Source organism: Trichosurus vulpecula, chromosome 8 (assembly GCF_011100635.1).
Source record: "Trichosurus vulpecula isolate mTriVul1 chromosome 8, mTriVul1.pri, whole genome shotgun sequence".
Lineage (NCBI taxonomy): Eukaryota > Metazoa > Chordata > Mammalia > Diprotodontia > Phalangeridae > Trichosurus > Trichosurus vulpecula.
In genome coordinates this window covers 169,389,375-169,402,459 of record NC_050580.1, presented here as the reverse complement: position 1 = coordinate 169,402,459, position 13,085 = coordinate 169,389,375, and the positions used below count along the sequence as shown (strand labels likewise).

Here is a 13,085-nt window from a genome sequence, read left to right as displayed (position 1 = left end):
CTTGAAGGGTAAGGGGACAAGGGGAAATCAGTCCCAAAAAGAGAGTTTACCTAATTGGAATGCCCTAATCCTATGTGAACAGGTGTTCTTCAACAAGTAGGTATGTATGCTGGGAATTTGTCAATTGGCATCTCCTAATTATTTTGGACTAGATAATACCAAAATTAGTTTGCGTTTCCTTACCACAGACAAATGGAACAGAAAAAAGCTGAGCAGAAAAGAAAAACCACTTTGAAATTTAAAACTTCTAACTTAAACCATAAAAATTACTCATGAATACATACTTGAGATGGGCAGCTAGGGACACTGTGGATAGAGTGCCAGATTTGGAGTTAGGAAGAACTCTTCCTGAGTTTTGCCTTACTCACTAACTAGTTGTGTGACCCTGGGCAAGTCACTGAATCCTGTTTGCCCCAGCTTCCTCATCTATAAAACTGGCAGGAGAAGGAAATGCCAAACCCCTCCAGTATCTCTGGCAAGAAAACCCCTAATGGGATCACGAAGAGTCAGACACCGAAATGACTCAACAACATACTTGGGAGTTGATTTATGTCATGTGACTATCAATTAGGTGAACCATGCAACTAGTGTCTTGCATATGCTCTTGTCTGAATAGATTGAGGGAAGGAATTAAGGAATCGTGAGATATTAGTCCACATTATTAACAAATAGACTTCTGAAATCTAAAGCACTATATAAATGTGACCTGTTACCATCTGAGCAAATTCACTCTTCTCACCAGCCAATGAATAGCCTACAAAGCCAGAAAGTCCATATATTGAGCATATGAGTTAATTCTGTCGATTTGGTTTTTAAAATGCCATGAACCAGTAAATTTTTTATTTGCAGTGGTAGGCTAATGTTGCTGCAGATAGACAAATGAAAGTCATAATTTGGAAACGAAACCAAGGGGTCTGTTAAACTGTCACATAACCAGAAAAAAAAAAACCATGAAAAGTATATCTAAACACATAGCTTTCTGCATCTTTGAAAAAACAAGCTGATTTGACAATGGTAGAATTCATAATCCTGACCATTAGGTAATCCACTAGGTAACTCTAATCAGTTATGATTTAAAAAAAAAAAGCCAATTGATTAAATGTGACTACCACCCAAGTTTATTCCAGATCTATATTGCTAAAGAATTCTACTATGTTTGATACATTATAGCAGTTGACAATAAATAGTTCACATGGCATAAAGTGGCATGTTGCATTTTGTATTGAAACTTTTCCTAAGTAACTGAAAAAGTATTTAACTTTGGTTTAAACATGCAAGCCAAATCTCATTTGTACATAGATATTACTAGCTACAAGTAATAAAATCTTTAAGTTATCTATTACTATGCTTTCCTCCATGAATTCTATTGAATATTGTCACAAATATTTTAATTTTTAAAATTCAATTACTTTTACTATGAGTTATGGGCTAAATTCTGATATTTTTCAACAATAGTTCAAATGACCTGTAAATATAACTAATTTTGCTTAGTAGCTCCTTACACGCTGAGAGGGCCATCTGGTGGAAATATAAATAACTGTCAACTAAATTTTAAGTGTAAAATGTAGACTCTCATATACAATAAAATCAGAACAAATTATCTAAATTTATATGCATATCCATATGAAAACAGGCTATTTTTACAATGTCATTCAATCAGTTATTTACTGAATTCCTATTTTGTGCAAAGTATTGTTAGGGACTGAGAAGGAACACCAAGCAGGCAAGTCATCAACAAACATTTATTAACCACCTATTTTTTGGTCGGGCACTATGCTAAGTAAAGGGAGCACAAAATAAATTAGTCAATCAATAAGCATTTATTAAATGCTTACTATATGCCAAGCACTGTGCTAAGTGCTGGGGATACAAAATAAACAAAAGGCAGTCCCTGACCTCAAGGAGCTCACAAACTACTGGGGGAAACAAGAAGCAAACAAATATGTACAAACAAGCTATATGCAGGATAAATGGAAAATAATGAAAAGATAGAAGGCACTAGAAGTAAGAAGGGTTGGAAAAGGCTTCATGTAGACGTGGGATTTTAACAGAGACTTGATACTTGGTATGAGTAATCCTACCACCAATAGAGCACGATAATCCCCTTTTAATTTTGTTAGATGCTCTAGAAGAGTTGCTGTGGCCAAAACATTTATTCCACTGTTGCTAACTTGGTGATAAACCTCTTCAAATTTAGCTATCTATGTTGCCCTGAGACAACAGACATAAAAGGGAATTTCCAAGCCCACACATCCCTAAGCCAACTAAAAAGTCTATTTACTGAACAATGTAGCTCAATTAAAGTACTAACAGTGCCATTTCAAGTTCACTTAACTACTTGTCATAATGTAATTTCTACAGAAAAGTGCATCACAGAAAAGTTATTAAATTGTTTTTAACTCAGACCGCGGGACTTGTAACTCAAGAATGTACTGACAGCAAGAAAAGATTCTCGCGTACAAAAAGAAATGTTCATAGCAGCATGATTTATAAGAACAAAAATCTGGGAACAAAATGTGTCAAAATAGTTGGGTAATGGCTAAATAAATTATAGCAATGTGAATGTAACAGACTATTGCCACACTACAAAGAATGCCAGAGAAACATGGGAAGATTTGTATAAAGTGATACAGGGAAGAAAGTAGAGCCAAAAAGTGAAAATAAAACCAAAATGAAGAGGACAAAACTCTAGTAAAAAACCAAAAAGTTATTGGCAATGCTACACTTGTCAACACTAAAGAGTTCATCATACCTTTCTGTAAACAAACAATAAGTCCTTTTTTTTTCCTGGAAATGTACCTTCTAAGAGGTTTTATTTGGTTCTTGTTTGTGAAGTATCTGGCACCTCAAAACAAGATGTATCTGAGGTGGTGGTGGTGGCTGTTCAGTCATTCAGTCATGTCTGACTACACGATCTCATGGACTTTGTCCATGGAGTTTTTCTTGGCAAAGATACTAGAGTAGCTGGACATTTTCTTCTCCGGTGTGTCTTCATTTTACAGATGAGGCACTGAGGTAAATAGGAGCTATGTGACTTGCTCAAGGTCACACAGCTAAGAAGTATTTGAGGCTGGATTTGAACTATGATCTTCCTGACTCCTGATGCAACACTTAGTTGTCCTGTATCTGAGGTAGCTTCCTTCATCTTGGAATTCATAATACGGTTTGTTTTTCTTTTGTAAAATCCTTTTAAATTTAGTTATTTTAAAAGTACTTTTTAAAAAAGAACTGTTATGAATTCCAGTTTAAGATGCCAGAAACACTTCTCCCACACATATACCAAGGAAATGGAACCCCTTGAGTTCTACAGCAGTAGCTCTGGCACTCAGAGCAAGGTGCAGATATTCCTAGGCACCAGTAACTTGTCAATAACTCTGTATATTCTCAGAAGAGGAATGAGTCTCTTTCTCTCTAGGTCAGTCACTCTCCTGGCATTCTAAAAGAACACAGAGTAGCTGGCAAATAATACTAGGAAGGTTCTGGGGGTAAATTTGTATATAGTTTCTCCAGGTAACTTTTGTAAGGAGGCAAAAGTCATATGAATGCATAAGCTCCGGTATTAAGTTTCAAGTAAAATTATATCCTGCTAGAGGAGGGACAATCCTAGGTCTTGAACTGCCCAGGGTCCATGAGTTGGAGCAAATGACCTAGTAGAGTAACCAATGGTATAAAATAACGTACCTAGAATAAGTAGTATGGAGTTAGAGATGAGGGCAAATACTAGTATTTATCTTCCTTAAATGCCACTTTCATCATGTCTTCTCTACCCTCAAAAAACTTCCAGTTCCCTAAATTACAACCTCATTAAGTTCAGACCTTTAAAGTCCAACTCGAATGCTACCTCATCTACTATCTCTACTCTGAACAACAATTTTTCACTACCTATTACCTCTCAAACCTCATATAACACTTCATTTTATGATTCTCTAATGCATTTGTCCAGTAATACCGCATGTTATAGTCACCTGTGTCATTGTCTTATCCCCTCTACTGGTAACACACGCACCCCGGGGGCAGGGATGGTTTTGCCTTTGGTATGATCTTAATAGAGGATCGTTGCTACTCCTATGTTTCCCTTTCTTTTTCTAGTCATGAAGTTCATGACTAGTTTTTTAAAAATATTTTGACAACTACATTTCAATATCATTCGTCTCCTTTGTATTTTATTCTGTGCCTTTAAAAACAGTATCATGAAAAGGGGTCCTTAGGCTTCACCAAACAGACCCAAAACAGTGAAGAATCCCTGCTCCAGTCTATCCCTTCTCCCATACATCCTAAACGGCCTGATTAGAAGAGTCTCCCTAATGTACTGCTATAATACTGTCTCTACTCAAAAATCTTGAGGGCTACTTGTTCCCTATTCCTGACTGACATTCAAGGTCATCCACAATTGGGCATACTATTCTCCTACATACAGTGCATGTTCAGCCAAATTTAACTTTTTTTGAACCTGGGTCCACTAGAAATATGCCATGTAACCTCAACTAGGACTTCACTGTCACGTCTGTCACTGTGACGTCTATTTATTCATCTGTGTCACAATCACCGAAGTAAATCTATCCCTTCTCCATTTTCCACAAGTCATTAACTTTTGGGGGATAAGCCCAGGTCAGCAGTCCTTCATTCCCCTACCAGGTGTACTTCTGATTCCCCAGACTTTGTCTCCATAACCAGGTAGGTAGGTTCCTTCTCTCAATCCCCACCCCTACAACCTTTTCAGTTGCCTTTTCAAGTGCAGTCAGAATGTAAGCTACTCGAGGGCAGGGACGGTCTTTCTCTTAACTTGCATTAGTATCCCCAGAGCTTGGCATAGTGTAAGCAAATGCTAGTTGCCTACCACCTCAACTCCATCCCCAGGTCCAACTTGTCTCATGCATCAGATGACCCCGCTTCCTAGTTTCCTTAAAAGATTAAGGCCAATTATCCAAGACAAGTTCATGTCAAAGGAAATGAACAGTCTCAAAAGAAGAAATGCGAACTATCAAAAACTACATGAAAGCCTGCTCTGTTACTAATATTAAGAGAATGACAATTTAAACAATTCTGAGATTCCCCTTATGCCCAACACACTGGTACAGATAATAAAAGACAGAAATGGTCAACGCTGGGGAAGCTTTGGGGAAACAGGTACACCGACAAATTATTGAGGTAGCTGTGAGTTGGTCCAACTATTCTGAAAAATAATTCAGAATTTTGCAAGGTTACTGAACTCTTTGTACCCTTCAACTTAGTCATCAAACTTCGGGGCATATACCTGCAAGGAAATCTATAACAAGAAGAAATATATTCAAACAAAAAATATACATAGCAGCACTATTAGTAGGAGCAAAACAAAACCAAACCAAAAACCACCTAAAAACAAAATGGGGCCCCATCAGTTAGGGAAGGGCTAAGTAAATTGAGACATACGAATGTAACAGAATATGATTGAGCTATAAGAAATTATAAATACAAGGAATCTACAGAAACATGGGGGAAATTATATGAATACTGCAAAGCTAGGAGAATAGAGATAATATATGAAATTGTAATAATTAATCTTGGTCCCAGAAAACTAATGATGAAACACACTTCCCTCCCTTCAGTAGAAAGGTAGACTACTGCATATAATGTCAGATATAGTTTTGCTCAAATTTTTGAGCATTCAATGTGGGGTATATATTGGAAAACAATCCTGAGGTTTTTTTAAAAAGCATAAAAATATTAAATGGGGAAAAAAGAACAGGGCCAATGCATATGAATAAGTTCAATTTCCCTTCCTCCACATTTCAAAACTCATCTTCACTAATCCTCTTTTCTTTCCCTCTAGCCTCAAAGGATTACCATGCCAAGGTGAACTCTTTTACTTTGTCCTGGATCCTATTCCTTCTGGGACCTTGCTCTAGCAATTTTCCCCCCTCCACTGGCTGGCTCCTTGCCCTCAACAAGTTTGTTCAGGTTGTACTAATAGTTAGGGGGAAAAAATTCTTTTACTTCCTCTTGCTCCACAATCCTATCTACACTTTTCTCCCCTTCCTTTCACTGTCAAACTTCTAACAAAAGTAGCTTACATTTTTTTTAGGTGTTTTTTTTTTGGCAGGGCAATTGGGTTTAAGTGACTTGCCCAGGATCACACAGCTAGTACATGTGTCAAGTGTCTGAGGCCGGATTTGAACTCAGGTCCTCCTGACTCCAGGGCCGGTGATCTACTCACTGTGCCACCTAGCTGCTCCAAAAGTAGTTCACACTTGCTTCCTCTACTTCTTTATCATATGCTTCATTCCTTAACCAAACTGCAATTTGGTTTTTACTATATTATTAAAACTCATCAGGCAAAAATTACTAATCACCTCTTCCTGATCAAATGCAAAGACTTTTTATTCCTTAATATTCTTCCCACCCAGAATAACATGACATCATAGTTTTTTACCACTCTAATCACTCTTGTTTTCCTTTGCTAACTTCTCTTCCTCCAACACCAAAAACCTTCCTCAAGTTTGTATCCCTGGCTTTTCTCTCTCTCTGTCTCTGTCCCTCTGCTTCTGTCTCTGTCTCTTTCTCTCTCCTCTCTGTCTCTCTCTCTCTCTCTCTCTGTCTCTCTCTCTCTCTCTTCCTTATCCATTCACTCGGCTTCAATTATCAGTTCCAACCAAATATAAGATGGCTGTATTTCCAAAACCCAATCTCTCCTCCATTTCCAATTACCTGCTGCACCCTTACTTCGATTCTTACTTAGAATGATGTGCTACCACCTCAAATTTATGTTTACAGCTGAACCCAAACTTCTTTAAGCGGCTAGGTGGCATAGTGCATAGAGTGCTGGGCCTGGGAGTCAAGAAGATTCCTCTTCCTGAGTTCTGTCAACAGGAAATCACAACTTCATGAAACTTACATGAAAACTAGGTTTATTACATGCACATGGAACCCAAAGCCAGAGCAAACAGTTCACAGTTCTTACATAAGTGTGCATATTTATGAGAGCAGAACAAAGGAAGGAGGAAATATCAGAATCTCCACCTAAATGGGCATGGCATGGGAGGGAAAAGGTACAGTAAAGGTAGAAAAGGACAAAACCCTTCCAGAAGGGGAGGCAAAAGCCACATTCTTTTTCCTTGAGAACTGCTAGACCATGAAGATATAATGGTCTCCTTATATACAAGCATACCAGCTGCACAAGCCTAGTGCAAACTATCTGGCACCTGTCTTGACTCCCAAGGACGCACAAAAGTTTGAGATGCAAAAAATAAATTATGTCAGCTGGGGGGGGGGGGGCAGCAAGGGTGGCAAGTTCTGTACATTCAGGATCTCCTGCATACTCTGGGTACAGTGTTTCCAAAAAATATGGCAACTCAAGAAGACAAGTTCAGGGGACCCCTTAACAGTCCTTCACAGTTCAAATCTGGCCTCAGGCACATGCTAGTTGTGTGATCCTGGGCAAGTCACTTCACCCTGTCTCAACTTCCTCATCTGTAAAATAGCTGGAGAAGGAAATGGCAAACTATTCCAGTATCTTTGCCAAGAAAACTCGAAATGGGGTCATGAAGAGTCAGACAAAACTCAAAAAGACTGAACAACTTCTTTCTTGCAAAACTCAACCCCACCATTTCCCCAGTCTCCTTCATTGGAAATCTCAATCATCTTCAACTTTCCCCCCTCCCTAACACTGGCCATATCCTTCTGATGTACCTCAAAATATCTGTCAAAGCAATCCTCTCCTTTCTACTCACATTGCCACTATGCTAGTTTAGGCTCCCATGACTTCTCACCCAGACTACTCCAACAGTTTCTTACAAGTCTCCCTTCTCTAGTCAATTCATCACTCGACTGGCAATCTTATTAATTCACAAAAATGATCAATGTATGCCCCTACTCAAAAACCTTCTAGTGGTTCCCCAGGGCCTTCAAAATAAAACAAAAATTCACATTTAATATGGTGCTTTAGGATTTGCAAAATATTTTTCTCACAATCGTGTAAGAATTATTATCCTGATTTTACAAATAAGGAAATGGAGGCTCAGAGGTTAAATAAGTTGCCCCTGGTTGAAAAATAAATTCTACAGCCTCAGGGCTCTAACCTAATGATCTAACCCAGAGTGGGGAACCTGTGGTCTCAAGGCCACATGTGGACCTCTAGGTCCTCAAGTGACTTTTACAGAATCCAAACTTCACAGAACAAATCCCCTTAATTTGTTCTGTAAAACTTGGACTCCATCAAAAGACCGCACTCAAGGACCTAGAGGGCAACATGTGGCCTTGAGGCTGCAGGTTCTGCATCCCTGATTAACCAAATAATACCAAGGCCAAGGATCTTTCTACCACCCCACACGTGTCTCTTTTCAATTTCATCTGGTATTCAAGTCCTTCTATAATCTAGTTTGCTGTATTTATTTCTGTCACAGGCTCCTTTAAGATCTTAATACAGATATGGGAGCTACCTTGTTAGAAATGAGTCCTGAAGGCTTGACTTGGTCTACCAAATCAAATCTTGTTTTTAAATACCATGCAAGAAAGGATTTTATGTTCTCTATATCTCTGTCAACTATGAACTATGAATACGAAGACATAGTTGGCTATAGAAATTAAGTAAAATCCTTTTTCCTTCTCAAGTTTTCATAAAGTATAACCTGGATAAGAACACTGAACATTATATGGATGAGAATTGGGTGTATGTTTTAATAGTTGCTGGGGTTCTCAACTATCTTTTTTTTTTTTAATTTAATATATTTAGTTTTCAGCATTGATTTTCACAAGAGTTTGAATTACAAAATTTCTCCCCATTTCTACCCTCCCCCCCACTCCAAGATGGCATATATTCTGGTTGCCCTGTTCCCCAGTCAGCCCTCCCCTCTGTCACCCCACTCCCCTCCCATCCCCTTTTCCCTTCCTTTCTTGTAGGGCAAGATAAATTTCTACACCCCATTGCCTGCGTATCTTATTTTCTAGTTGCATGCAAACTTTTTTTTTTGTTTTTGAACATCTGTTTTTAAAACTTTGAGTTCCAAATTCTCTCCCCTCTTCCCTTCCCACCCACCCTCCCTAAGAAGTCAAGCAATTCAACATAGGCCACATGTATAGCATTATGTATAACCCTTCCACAATACTCATGTTGTGAAAGACTAACTATATTTTGCTCCTTCCCAACCCATCCCCCTTATTGAATTTTCTCCCTTGACCCTGTCCCCTTTCCAAAGTGTTTGTTTTTGATTACCTCCACCCCTATCTGCCCTCCCCTTCCATCATCCCCCCCTCTTTTTATCTTCTTCCCTCTTCTTTCCTGTGGGGTAAGATACCCAATTGAGTATGTATGGTATTCCCTCCTCAGGCCAAATTTGATGAGAGCAAGATTCACTCCTTCCCCGCTCACCTGCCCTCTCCCCTCCTCCCACAGAACTGCTTCCTCTTGCCACCTTTATGCAAGATAATCCACCCCATTCTATCTCTCCCTATCTCCCTCTCAATATATTCCCCTCTCATCCCTTAATTTCATTTTATTTCTTTTAGATATCTTCCCTTCATCTTCACCTCACCCTGTCCCCTCTCTCTCTCTCTCTCTCTCTCTCTCTCTCTCTCTCTCTCTCTCTCTCTCTCTGTATATATATATATATATATATATACACACACACACACACATACATATATACATACATGCACATTCACTTATATATATATATACATAAACATATATATGCATATTCCCTTCAGCTACTATGATATTGAGGTCTCATGAATCATACACATCATCTTTCTATGTAGGAATGTAAAAAAAAAAACAGTTCAACTTTAGTAAGTCCCTTATGATTTCTCTTTCTTGTTTACCTTTTCATGCTTCTCTTGATTCTTGTGTTTGAAAGTCAAATTTTCTATTCAGCTCTGGTCTTTTCACCGAGAAAGCTTGAAAGTCCTCTGTTTTATTGAAAATCCATATTTTGCCTTGGAGCATGATACTCAGTTTTGCTGGGTAGGTGATTCTAGGTTTTAATCCTAGCTCCACTGACCTCTGGAATATCGTATTCTAAGCCCTTCAATCTCTTAATGTAGAAGCTGCCAGATCTTAGGTTATTCTGATTATGTTTCCACAATACTCAAATTGTTTCTTTCTGGCTGCTTGCAGTATTTTCTCCTTGATCTGGGAGCTCTGGAATTTGGCGACAATATTACTAGGAGATTTGTTTTTGGGATCTATTTGAGGAGGCGATCAGTGGATTCTTTCAATTTCTATTTTGCCCTGTGGCTCTAGAATATCAGGGCAATTCTCCTTGATAATTTCTTGAAAGATGAGATCTAGGCTCTTTTTTTGATCATGACTTTCAGGTAGTCCAATAATTTTTAAATTATCTCTCCTGGATCTATTTTCCAGGTCAGTGGTTTTTCCAATGAGATAGTTCACATTGTCTTCCATTTTTTCATTCTTTTGGTTCTGTTTTATAATATCTTGATTTCTCATAAAGTCACTAGCTTCTATTTGCTCCAATCTCATTTTTAAAGTAGTATTTTCTTCAGTGGTCTTTTGGACCTCCTTTTCCATTTGGCTAATTCTGCCTTTCAAGGCATTCTTCTCCTCATTGGCTTTTTGGAGCTCTTTTGCCATTTGAGTTAGTCTGTTTTTTAAGGTGTTGTTTTCTTCAGTGTATTTTTCAGTATTTTGGGGGAGGGTCTCCTGTAGCAAACTCATTGACTTGTTTTTCACGGTTTTCTTGCATCCTTCTCATTTCTCTTCCCAATTTTTCCTCTACTTCTCTAACTTGCTTTTCCAAATCCTTTTTGAGCTCTTCCATGGCCTGAGACCAGTTCATGTTTTTCTTGGAGGCTTTTGTTGTAGGCTCTTTGACTTTGTTGACTTCTTCTGGCTGTGTGTTTTGGTCTTCTTTGTCACCAAAGAAAGATTCCAAAGTCTGAGACTGAATCTGGGTGTGTTTTCGCTGCCTGGCCATGTTCCCAGCCAACTCACTTGATCCTTGAGTTTTTCAGCGGGGTATGACAGCTTGTAGAGTTAAGAGAACTATGTTCCAAGCTTGGGGGGATGCGCCAGCTCTGCCACACCAGCACTCCTCCTTCCCCAAGAACCCCCAACCCAGACTGGACTTAGATCTTCAGCAGACTCTTCACTCCTGCTCTGATCCACCACTTAATTTCTCCCACCAGGTGGGCCTGGGGCCGGAAGCAACTGCAGCTGTACTTCTGTAGCTGCCCCACCTCCACTGCCCCGTTGGCCCAAACACGAACTCCTTCTACTCCCGCAGCTTTCCCCATTAACCTTCTCTGTTGTCTTTGGTGTTTGTGGGTTGAGAAGTCTGGTAACTGCTGCAGCTCACTGATTCAGGGCACTAGAGCACGCTCCGCCCGGCTCTTGGTCTGGTTGGTCTGCACCACCCACGCTGGGCTCTGTTCTGCTCTGCTCTGTTCCCAGCTCCATGCAGGATAGACCTCACCCAGAGACCATCCATGTTGTCCTGGGCTGGTGCACTGCTTCCTTCTGCTATTTTGTGGGTTCTGCAGTTCTAGAATTGGTTCAGAGTCATTTTTTATAGGTTTTTAGAGGGACTCGGCGGGGAGCTCACACTAGTCCCTGCTTTCCAGCCGCCATCTTGGCTCCACCCCCCTCCAACTATCTTTTTTGATAATTGTGATCTTTTCTACTCTTTTATAATCTTTTCTTAGAGATATCTTAGAAATATGAACCCCAACTTCCTCTAAAAATTCTCAGCATAAATTTCTTTTTAGATACTCTTCCCAAATTTATCTTCTCAAAGGTCATTTAAATTTCTTCACACTGTACAATGTGTATTAAAGTGATGGAATGTATTTACGGTCACTCTTCTAACACTGATGAAGAAAATAGACTTTTAGTTGACAGTAAATTCCTGGTCAAGCTGTTAATTTAGCTTTAAGATATTAACAATTGGGGCAGCCAGGTGGCGCAGTGAGTAGAGCACCGGCCCTGGAGTCAGGAAGACCTGAGTTCAAATTCGGCCTCACACTAGACAGATTTACTAGCTGTGTGACCTTGGGCAAGTCACTTAACCCCAATTGCCCTGCCTTCCCCCCTCCAAAAAAAAAAAGATATTAACAATTAATCAACAAGTTTCTATTAAGCAATCACAATACATACCAGGTATTGTGCTATTATGTTAGCTGATGAACTTTAAAAATGTGACTTCTTGATTTTCAGGACAAAATTTCAGAAGACTGATAAACTATTTTAGGAAACTGACATTTGTAAGCAGCTTTGATCACTTTGTAAAAATCTGCAAAAAAAGCAAAAACTGAGTTAAAGATGACTTCATGGTTTTATGCTCCAGTATTTTGTCATCTTTGAAAACTTTATTTTCAAATACAACTTCTCACTATCTATTTGTCCTCAGTTTCTTCATCTCTAAAATGAGGGAGTCAGACTAAATATTTCTAAGGTCCTTTCTAGTTCTAAACTCCATGATAAATGATTTCCAGTTGATATTAGGTCAGAAATCCCTGAGGTTATCTACTCTCATCATCAGTTTCAATGGACCAACAAAATTCCTGGTCAAATCTGAGGCCTCCTCTGACAAAGGGGAAAGGTATGAACATGGCACAATACTGCAGGACTAGGAAATCTAGTGTGGTCCGAAGTCATAAAAAGTGCTTGTGAACTTGCCATCTCCTCCACATCCCAGTGATTCTGAACTCCTGGCTGCCATAGTTCAAATTCTGTTCTCCTTCCCCCACTGAAAGCTCTCTCATTCCTATCTCCTTGCTCCCCACTACTACTTCCAAGCTCTCCCTCTACTACTTCCAAGCTCTCCCTCTACCACTATTGTTTGACAGTGACTCCTCCCATGAGCTTTACTCACATTTATGACCCAATCAAGAGAGTGGTAGCTATAACTGACTGAACTTCAGGACACTCTCCTTTATTCAACAAGTTTAGTACCTGGTTCCCAATATTCATCTCCTCCCCAACTCCTGTTGTCATATTAGGGCATTCCAATGTACATACCGATAAACTCCTCCAATAACTTAACTTCACATTTCCTCCATTTAATTCATTTCCTAACACCTAATCCTCTATCCTCCCTGAGATACACACAGATGGTCACACCTTTGATCTTGTCATCACCTACAAGTGTTCT

At 39.2% G+C, this 13,085-nt stretch overlaps 1 protein-coding gene across 5 annotated transcripts in view; it reads right to left on the bottom strand.

Moving 5' to 3' along the window:
* Positions 1-13,085, bottom strand: part of GABPB1 (GA binding protein transcription factor subunit beta 1) — an 80,186-nt gene that overhangs the window by 41,888 nt on the left and 25,213 nt on the right. Inside the window, exon 1 of one of the 5 annotated variants that reach the window (XM_036735004.1) lies at positions 12,089-12,199. The exons of the other annotated variants lie outside the window; for them this stretch is intronic. The gene's annotated coding sequence lies outside the window, so the exon portion shown is untranslated. Of the gene's footprint in view, positions 1-12,088; positions 12,200-13,085 lie in introns of those variants that run through there. 5 annotated transcript variants of the gene reach the window in all.